We start from the raw sequence: 10,281 nt of genomic DNA, 5'->3' as shown, positions 1-10,281 counted from the left end.
AAAAAAAAAAAAAAAAAAAAAAAAGAAAGAAAACAGGCCCTTGACTCCGGAGGACAGCTTTAGTGAAGGCCTGGGGAGGGTGGTTTCGGTTATTATTTTTACTGGTGAAACCTGACAGCATCCGCACTGATCAGGCGAGCTGCTGAAAGGGAGGGGGGGGGAAAAGACTGCAGCAGATTTTGGGTGGTCGCGGATGAGCCACTTAAAATGGGGCGCATGATCCCCTTCCCCCTCCCCTCCCCTTTTCCTAGCGTGTCTCTGTCTAGGATCTGCCTTGACGGTCCTTCTCCAGGAGCCTCGCTGCTCCCCGTCAAGGCAGAGGGAAACAGACATATCGCCAGGACGCACATTGCCAATCCATAAAACCCCTGCTTTGCGTTTCAAAACCGAGCCTCGTTTAACCCGATTGAATACATCCAGGCATTCATTCCGCACCCAGCCGAGAAAAGGGCATTTAGCTCTTTGCTAGGTGGCTATTAATATGCAGTAAAATTATAGCTGTACAACGCCAAATGTAATTGCCATAGATCATTTAGAGCAGATCCAGCAATTCAGCTGCTGGAAATGCATGCTCTGTGAATAACCATGCATCTGGTACAATGCCCTCCACTACAATAACCTGAAAGGAGACAGAAGCGTCTGGTACTGGCTGCAATTAGTAATCCTATAGATGAAAAATAAACAGTCAATAAGTACAAAGCAGCAAGGTCCTATGAAATATAGCGATCATTTCTGTCTACAGCAATACGAGTAACCCAACTCCCACAGACAGACAATTCTTCTTTCAAACATACAGTTAAAAACGCACTCCTTTCATTACACGCTTTCAGAAAGTCCTTGTTACAAAAGACAGTTTGCCACAATTAACGAACGTAGAAGAAGTCGTGTGCCAGTCAAACACAGACAAATAAACAGAAGGCTTTGGGGGGGGAATGTGCTTTAGCAGGTATTATGCCAGCACCCCTGGAATCCCTCTTTCCCCTCAGAAGCAAACACCTGCTTTTACCAGGGACCGCTGGCTGGAATCAGACTGGAAGAATACAGCGAGCAATGAACCACAACAGGGTGTGCATTAGCAGGCTCGTGGTGCACGCCTCGAGTGATCAGAGGCATTCAGCCAGGCACGCCAAAACCTCTTCTGCTAATGCACCTCCTGATGGGCCTTACTCCTAGGACAGTCGCGTGTGGCTCCATCTACTTTTAATTTCATTATTTAACATATCCCCACACTGTGTGCTCAAGTCGCACCTGAAAACAAAAAAGACTGGCAGAAAGGCTGTAAATGTCACCAGTGTGCTACAGCTGGCGAGGGGGGAAGGATCAGTTCTTTGCTTCTGAAGTGTTTCTGTCAGCTGTCTCCACTGTGAACCAAAGCTGATTTTCCAAAATGGTTATCAAAACTATTTTGGACATGCACCTGAAGTGCGATGGACCTCACCTGGCTGCTGCAAACCACCTCCTCCTTCCCAAGCAGGGTACCAGGCTATGGGGAGAGAATGCAGCCTGCTCCGGGATGTTAAAGCAGTACTCACTCATGCCTTCACTAGACCGCCTGCAACTCACCTGCAAGGGGGAGAGGGGGTGAGGGGAGTGAATGTTTCAAAAACCTCACTGCAGTCACTAGACACAGTGAACATGTAAACCAGCCGTGTGTCCACAGCATGTCTCCCACCGTTGGGATACTGGAGTGGGAAGCGCCGAAGCTATACGTCAGATCTGCAAGTAGATAAAAATTCATCCAAGCTGTAGTCCTGACAGTTCACTCCACTCTCCTGTGTGTCGGGCTCTGCTTGGGGCAAGTTCCCAAATGCCAAAAGATGTCAGCTACAGCAACACCAAAGGAAATACTCAGGAAAAAAAAAAAAAAACAAAACAGTACCACCCCAGTATCATACAAACTGGTATTTCAGATCAGGATGGTGAGCAGCATCAAACACAGCATGTACAAAGAGATGGCATTGCCTCCCTTTGTTGAGAACTCACCTCGGACCTTCTTGGAGTCAGATATGAATCTAACAGAACGTACATCCTACATCCCCTCTTTAGGACTTTTCTTAGCAGAAAGAAAAATCACAATCATTCTGCAATCATAAAATCCAAGAGGTGGGGAACCATGGCAATGGTTTGCCGCTGCCTGTGCTGACATGCACAGGGATAACTGTCCATTTAAGCCTCATGGAAGTCAGCAGAAGCTATGTGTTTAATCAGAGGCTGAATTTGATAAAATCTTTAGACCTCCGACACCTTTTTCTGTTTGTTGCTTCACCAGACTTTGAGGGTAATTGGGGAAAAAAAAAAAAAAAAAAGAAAAAAGACACAAGACCTACTTTTCCAAATACTTTCTTGAATAAAGCATTTCATTAACCTCTGGCACATGCTTTCTAGGACTCTGGTCTTGCAAAATGCCCTTGCGCAGTAGGACCACCCTACAGCAGTGAAGCATACATGCACTATACGTACACAAAATTCCAACAGGCAACACCAAACGCTTCAGCTCAAGGTATTTTTGAAGAATGACAACAGATTGTATTACTTGTTCACTGCGAGCACACTTTCTACGTTATCTCAATTTCACTTAGAAATTAAAAAAATGTTAGTGGGCTCTTAAAAACCGACATCGTATTGGAAGTATGCGATGTCGGCCAAACGCAGAACTTCGTGCAGTTCTGCAGTCGCAAGAGTTTCCTGTAATAGAAGGCATGCAGTGTTACTTACTACATGAATAAAAGTTTGTATGACTGGTTGGACATGTCTTCTGCCCCTAGTTTGTTGGTTTTTTTTTTTTTTCACTGAAACAAAGCTAGCATATAAAGTCTATTGTGTTTTGGAGTTACGGAATGATTGAGATTGAGGCGTAACAGTATGATAAACTAACTGTTGATGTATTTTGTCATAATCTTCTGTAAAAGACATCAGTCTGCGTTGGGTTTTTTTATTTTTAAACTTTTTTCCATCTTTATGTCCTACATGTTGCAAACAAATTAATCATGCATAATTTGCAGATGGACTTAAAAATACCGTGCTTCTATTTAAAATGGCACTTTACAATATGTAAATATAGCCAAATTGCTCTAGTTTCAAACACTTCTCAGGAATAGCTGAAATATTTATTCCAGCAACATCATCACTAGTAAAGGAAAATGAACCAAGCAATTTGTGTACAGCTTCTACTGGTAGCTCAGGTTTGATATAAAAATGAAGCTTTATGCTATTCCCACTGAAGTCAGTGAGAATTTTGCAGTGGACCTCATTAGGATTAAGATCAGGTACCTAAATCTAAGGCACTCTTTGGAGGAAGATCAATGAACAACGCTTTAAAAATATAATCTGTTGCTAGAGGGGCTGAGGAAGGTATTTTTTTCCCACTAAAAGCAAAGCATCATTTCTTTGTGTTTGACATTTCAAATCCCCTCTTAGTTTCTCTTAGAAATCCCAGAGCGTTTGATGTGCCATATCTGTGTATCTTGAAAAAGATATTCCAGTGTGGAGTTCCTCACCCCACAGAAAAAAAAAAAAAGTTGTCTGATCCCCTCTAAGAACAGAAACTGTAGCTCCTGCTCAGCTCTGACTCTCAAAAGATGAGCAGGAATTTGAACCCTAGCTTTGGCAGCTAGCATCGGTGCAAATGGTCTCTCCTGTTGTAGCCTTTTCCCTAATTTATGCTTATAGGCAGGTGGACTGGGGAAATTTCAGGTCACAGTGTTGGAGGGACAGTGAACTCTTTCATGGGCTAAAAGGGTGGCTGGCAGCTCAAGAAAGGGTGTCCACACAGACGCCTCAGCCTGGTATCCTTATGACTCAGTCATGTTGCAGACAACATTCAAACAGCTATGACAGGTTGAGAAATTCAGGCAGCAGGCAGCTCTCAGTTGCTCTGGACAGAAGCCCATCTTTGATGTAGGATCTTAGCATTGTGGTATTTTTTATAATATATACGTGTGGCGTGCATGTTAGGGCAAAGAGACCAAACAAACAGTGGTGACTAAGAGAAAGAGCAGTAAGAAGAAAGAATCAGCAAGAATGTTGTGAGCTGTGGTGTTAGGATGGGCCAGGGAGGAAATGGTGAGAAAAAGAGGAGGAGGGAGAGTCCCAGGCAGGGAATGGAGCAAGTTGGTTATCCTGAGAGCTGTGATTCATTGTGGAGAATGTGCACTACCTACACATAATAGAGTACTGTAGGGAAGAAATCAGGCTGAGGAAATTCTGAAGTCTTTCAATAGGATTTATGAGCTTTAATAATCCAGCAGTTTGGGGTCACCTAAGAGCCCAGGAACTGCTTGGCTCACAAGTATGAGTGGCTCTAAGGAGACATGACAAACACAGCATCTGCAGGAGAGTAGTTACAGTCCTCATCATAGGAGCCATAAGAATCACAAAGAGCTTCACTAGCACAAACCAGTTTCCCATCAAGGTGTTACCAAAGGAAAGTCTTTATTGCAGCCCTTTGTCTAAAGGAAGGTATAAAAGCACAGCTTTCCTCCCAGCACACCTAGACACCAGACAAGCTTTGGTGACAATTTTCAGGTACGACGGTAAAATGTGGGTAATACTGGCTTTCACGGTGCCTGTCTCACTGCTAAACCATCACTAGACCTACCTCTGCCCTTGTATCCCCACAGAAGGGAAGCCAGGGGACTACGGAAGTTCATGGGTGAGCAAGTGCACCCAGGAAATGACAGAGAGGGGAAAAAGAAAAAGCAATCTCAAGAGGAATCCCCATTTGCCTTCTAGAAATCCTGCCAGAACAATATTAAGAATAGCAGTAAAGCATGCTTATGGAGTTGTAGGCTTGGTTTAACTTTCAAAACCACCAGCAGTATATTTTAAAGACGACCATCATCCCAGATATAAGTAGGCAGAGAACAATCATACAGACTGTGAGGTATTTCAGTTCAGCTATTTATTTCATGTAGTGAGGAATCTGGGTCTTGGTAATGCTCAGCAGCACATCTCTGTTCTGTATTTCGGTCAGGGCACATAGATGCAACCCAGTGCAATGTCTGCTAAATAAGCAGTGCCGCTGTGTAGATTGGATACCATATGAAAACCTACAGAACAAAGTTGGGAAATTATTTGGAGGTGATGAAAAGAAGACTTGCTGTGCTAATCAGCCCCTGTAATCCAGCGTACACACCAACTACCAACTTCTCCCTTGGAAATTTCCCTGAACATGTCGCCCTCTTAACTTTTGTTTCCAGAACATCTAGTCTTCTCTGAAATGCATATTTTGAGTGTAACTGTTTAAGAGAAGGCACCCACTGACATCCAGCCCAGACCTACCTTGCAGGTATTTATCACAAATAACTCTATACTACACTAGTACGTTGATACTCTTCCACCAGATATCATTTTTTCAGTTTTCTTCTAAAATTTTTTAAGACTAATATTAAACTTCTCCCATCAAAATCTCTAGAAAGGATCCTGGCATGTGTGTAAGTTGGATGCATTGCTTTCCTGCTGCTCACCCTACCTCCCTGCAGTATGCTCTGAGGCTCAAACTGGCCTAGAAGCCACAGCACTGACCTCCAATGAGCAGAACACAGACATATATTAACCCCGGGACTTCAAGCTTTCCTGCCGACTACAGGGTCTAAATACTGACTTGCGTTTGAACTATAATATAGAGGAAGCCAACTGGCAACCTCCCAGAGAGAGTGGCACTGGCCTTGACTTCTCTGCAGCTGCTCCCACCTCAGAACTCCTCTGGATGCAACTGGAAGGCTGGGTTGCTGACTTAGGACCATAAACATGAAGTGACAGAGTTCAGTACACCACTATGAAGAGGCTTAGAAATTACTGCCCTTTTAGGATCCCCAATCCAAAGTCTACTTGTAGAAGAAGGCTGGGCTTTATCTTTGCTAAGCTCACAATTGAGTTGACAGAGATACTGCCTGAGTCTAAAAAGGGTGAAAACAGCATAGTGACTTCAAGATGTGGCCACTAGTATTGTAGATAGTCACATCTTAAACACTGTTGTACCAGGAATAATTAAAGAGAAGTCTCCAAAAATTACTTCTTACCTAAACAGGGATGAACCTGCCAGATCACAAACTTAATTCTCAAAACCTGTAATCTATACACAAATTGATATAAAGGTTGGAATTGCACTAAAGGTAAAAAGAAGAAAGGCTAGTTCTTATTCTGCACAATAGTGACCATCTGCCTCCTTCCCCCAGATTTATTAACCTGTTCAGTCAGAGAAGCAGCAAACAGCAAACATCTCAGTCATGAATGCTGCTCAGGAGGAGATAAGGAGACCCTTCACAACAGAGGGAGTTAAAAGCATAACATAATTTGCTAGTAGATTGGTTCCCCTCACAATCCACATGAGATGAAGTAGTTGCCCCCTTTAAGGCCACATTGTGCTTTATGTGCAAAACAGTGAGTGGATGTGCCAAAGAACAGGAGCAACCTGAAAAAAACAGACCAAACCAAAGACCCCAACCTGCACTAAATCATGCTTTACAAAGCCAGCCCTTTACAAACTACTGGAGGCAATGTATCTGACAGCCTCTTTTTACAGCTTATGTATCATCACATTAGTTTTGTTTATGCTCAGTAAAAATGTCAAGAAAAGGCATAGACATAACCATAATTTAGCATAGTCAGTGCGACTCTACTTTGGACCGCCCTACCCAAAGATCCCAACAGTAGCAGCAGCCCTACAGTAATCCGAGAATAATTCCTGCTATGTGTCATTTGAAACTCCTCTCAAATTCTGTCAGTAGTGATAAAACTAGCAAAAATGTGGCCTTTGTCTTGCGACTGGGGAGTCTTAGAGGTTTTTCAAGGAACTATGGGTTAAAATCCTACTGCAGTAATCATTTGACGATGCGTGGGGATTGTTACGTTGCACTGGCCCAATGGGCTCTTTATTCCCCCATCTGACTGCTGTTACAACCTTAGCACGTGCCCCTTACCTGTGAGCAGAGCATACTGCTTTCCAGCACACCCTCACCTCCCCACTTTCACTCATTTGGGACCACTGTTCATTTCCTAAGACTCTTAGCAGGATATGAGTTTGATCAGCATCAATTTAGCAATCTCCAGTGTTTCTCTTGAACACTTTGGAATCAACTTCTGTGTTGGCTGCAGAAAAGAGACAGTAAAGAATGAATGACTGCTTCTGTAAAAATTAGGTCCATTCAACACAAAGTGATGGGGGCAGTATGAAATCCCACAGCTCTGTACTTCATGGACAGAACGCAAAGACAGATACTTAAGCTTCCAGCACTTTGAGGTCTTGGACCTTTCAGGTCTTGCAGTCTTAAGCATAGTTATTTCTCAGTCATTGCCCTTAAAATAATGCAGTTCTCCCAAATTTTCTCCAGCTGCCTTCTTTTTGTTTCGCCTTGCCTTATCCCCTAGACATATTTAAATTTTCCTTTGTTTAGAATCTACATTTTTTCACGCCCTAAAATTACAGCCTTTGCAATGTGCAATACTGTAGAAAGTCCCTTCATTGAAAGAACAGAACATGGTACAATTTTAGCATCATATAATTTCCTGCATAATTGTTAAATCGCTTTCTTCCTTTTCTCCCTCCCCCTCTCTTCTTTTTTTTTTTTTTTTTTTAAAAAAAAAAAAAAAAAAAAAAAGGAAAGAAAGATTCAAAGTGCATATCCAGAGAGAGATAGACAGAAAACTTAACAGCCTTATAATACCATGCCACATTGCACTTCACCTTTATTGCAACAATCTTGCATCAGTGACAAGACATTCCCTATCTCTTGCTTCGGTCACTCAGCGTTGGACTCTGTACTCTGCAAGGCACTATTGGTTCACAAATGCAAACCTCCTTGTGTGTTTGTGACATTGTATTCCCAAATATCACATCATAAAAATATTAAAATAAAACTGTTCATAACATTTTCCTGTGCACCATCTGGGCCTTGCAAGAAAGCTGACATTATCTGTCAAACTAAAGATAACCACATTTTCTCTCTTTTGTATCGTTAATGTTTGTCATCGCAAATTTCACTTTAATGCTCCAATTACATTATGACATTCTTATAAACTGAATGGCACTAATGACTTTCATTATTATTTACACACTTCTGTAATTATAAGGCTCTCCCTCTCATTCACAACATGTTCTCCCTCATAACACTCACTCTGATATAAAGCTAATGAATTTTAAACTTTCTATTACACAAAAGCTCATGATTAATTACCCAGCTTCCCAATCTCTTTATGATGCACAATACAGGGCTCTCCTGCAGTGATGCAGCAAAGGGAGAGAAGTATGGAACTTTTATTCCCTCCTCAGTGAAAGCAAATAGAGAGATAAATAGAGTATCTTTCTCTTTAAAGCGGCACATGCAAATTTAATTGAAAACAAATATACATCAAACCATTCCTCAGGAGAAATCTAAATCTCTCTATATTAGCAGCATGTAGTAAACAGGATAATAATGCCTATTATTATCATCTTTAATTTTTCATGACAACAATTTTTTAATCTAGTTCAAGCAAATGAGACACTAGAAGTAAAAATACATGGCTTTTACATAAGACATCGTAGTGTTGTATTCTGTATCACCAAGATCAACTATTTATGTCGTTTTAATTATTCAAAATACCGGACTCCTCCACTGATAAAAAAGACAAGACAAAAAAGCCCAAGGTTGCGCCACACCAGATGAAGGGCAGTCGTGACAAATATAAATTACTGCACTTCAGACTGACAAAGGTAATACAATAAACCAGAGCCTAGAAGACTTTGAAAGACATTATGGGGGCACTGAACAACCTAGCAATGAAATTCAGAGCTCAGTATTTAAGCACTGTTACAGGCTGCAGTCTGCACAAGCTGTACATGTCTCAATGCCTGTGCTGCCAACAGAAATTGGATTCCCGCAGCCAAATGTAGATTTACTGACAGCCATGGGGAAAAAAAAATGGGTTAATTAAAAAGTGTGGCTACTCTTACCCCATTTACTGGCTAGTAAACTTGACCTTAAGATTACAGGGAACATGTTCATTTAAAAAATTTATTTCCTGACATTCCAAGGAAAGTTCCCTTTTATGCCTCTCCCCTGTTAGTAAAGCAGGAGCCAATATCTATGCAAATATATACATTATTGAAATAGAGATAGAGTCCCAAATGGGACAAAAGCACTTGCTGTCATTACTGAATCAATGGATAGCCAGCTATGAATGACATATTCACTTAAACCCAGCACAAGACACGTAGAAAGATGAAGATTCATTTGCCAAAGCCATTTACCTATGTGTTACCTTTATATTAACTTCTACTGCTGATCTGCTGCTCTAAGAGGTAAGAAAATTGGCTTTGTTGTAAAGAAAGCCTGTTCTATTTCATATACAGTTTGTTTTCTTTTTAATAGTATATGCTTTAAATTTCTAAACAGTTTCCAGTGTCACAGAAAACCCCAGAGGCATATTAAATAATTCCCTGGAAGTTCAGTATAACATGATGATACAGTGTAGTTTTAGCTCTGTGAAAATTCGGAGAGATGGTAACAATACTTTGGTTTGCTTTTGAACACCTCTTGATGAGTATGGCAACTATGTGATTCTCCAGAGCAAACATCTTAAAAAAAAAATTTCTCAGGGCCTGATCCAAGGCCCACAGAGTAAACTACATGATCATCCTACTATCTTCAGTTAAGGCTGCTACTCATCAGCATTTCAGCTATCTGAATTATAAAGCTCCCTAACATCACAGAATGTTCTGTAATAAAAAAAAAAACAAACCACAAAACCAAACAAAAAACCCACAAACAAACAAACAAAAAACCCCAAACAAAACAAACAAACCCAACCAAACTTGAAGGAATTGAAAATCAGTCCTTCCATTCTCTTTAATGTTGTTTTGCATGCTGTGTATCCTACAAAAAGTTTTTAGGAGTACATTATAGAGCAAAAAGTATAAAATACTTCTATAATTTCTTTAAATTTGTAGGAGAAGCCAGGCTTTAGAGGTCAGGCAGGCTCTTGGCAGAAATTTAACAAATAGCAGAGATGGAGGAAAGAGAGACAGATGCAGAAAAAGACTAGGTCTCAGAATAACATTGCTTTTCTGATTCTAATAAAGTTCCTTGGCTCAGCATTCAAAAAAACTGGCAACTTCTGTGCTATTCCAGCTTTAATCAACATGTGATTCAGGGATTTACCATTTGCCCTTAGATATTGTATAACTGCTCTGTGTAAATAGATATGAGTGCTCCTGAAATCCGTTTTTCTCAAGATTCATCTGCTTTCTGTGGCTGTTGCAGTTCATCTTTTGTTGCTGACTCCAGGGTCAAGAGCACTGGA

This window comes from Athene cunicularia, assembly GCF_003259725.1.
Source record: "Athene cunicularia isolate RWA chromosome 2 unlocalized genomic scaffold, athCun1 chr2_part2, whole genome shotgun sequence".
NCBI lineage: Eukaryota > Metazoa > Chordata > Aves > Strigiformes > Strigidae > Athene > Athene cunicularia.
Note: the sequence above shows the minus strand (reverse complement) of the source record.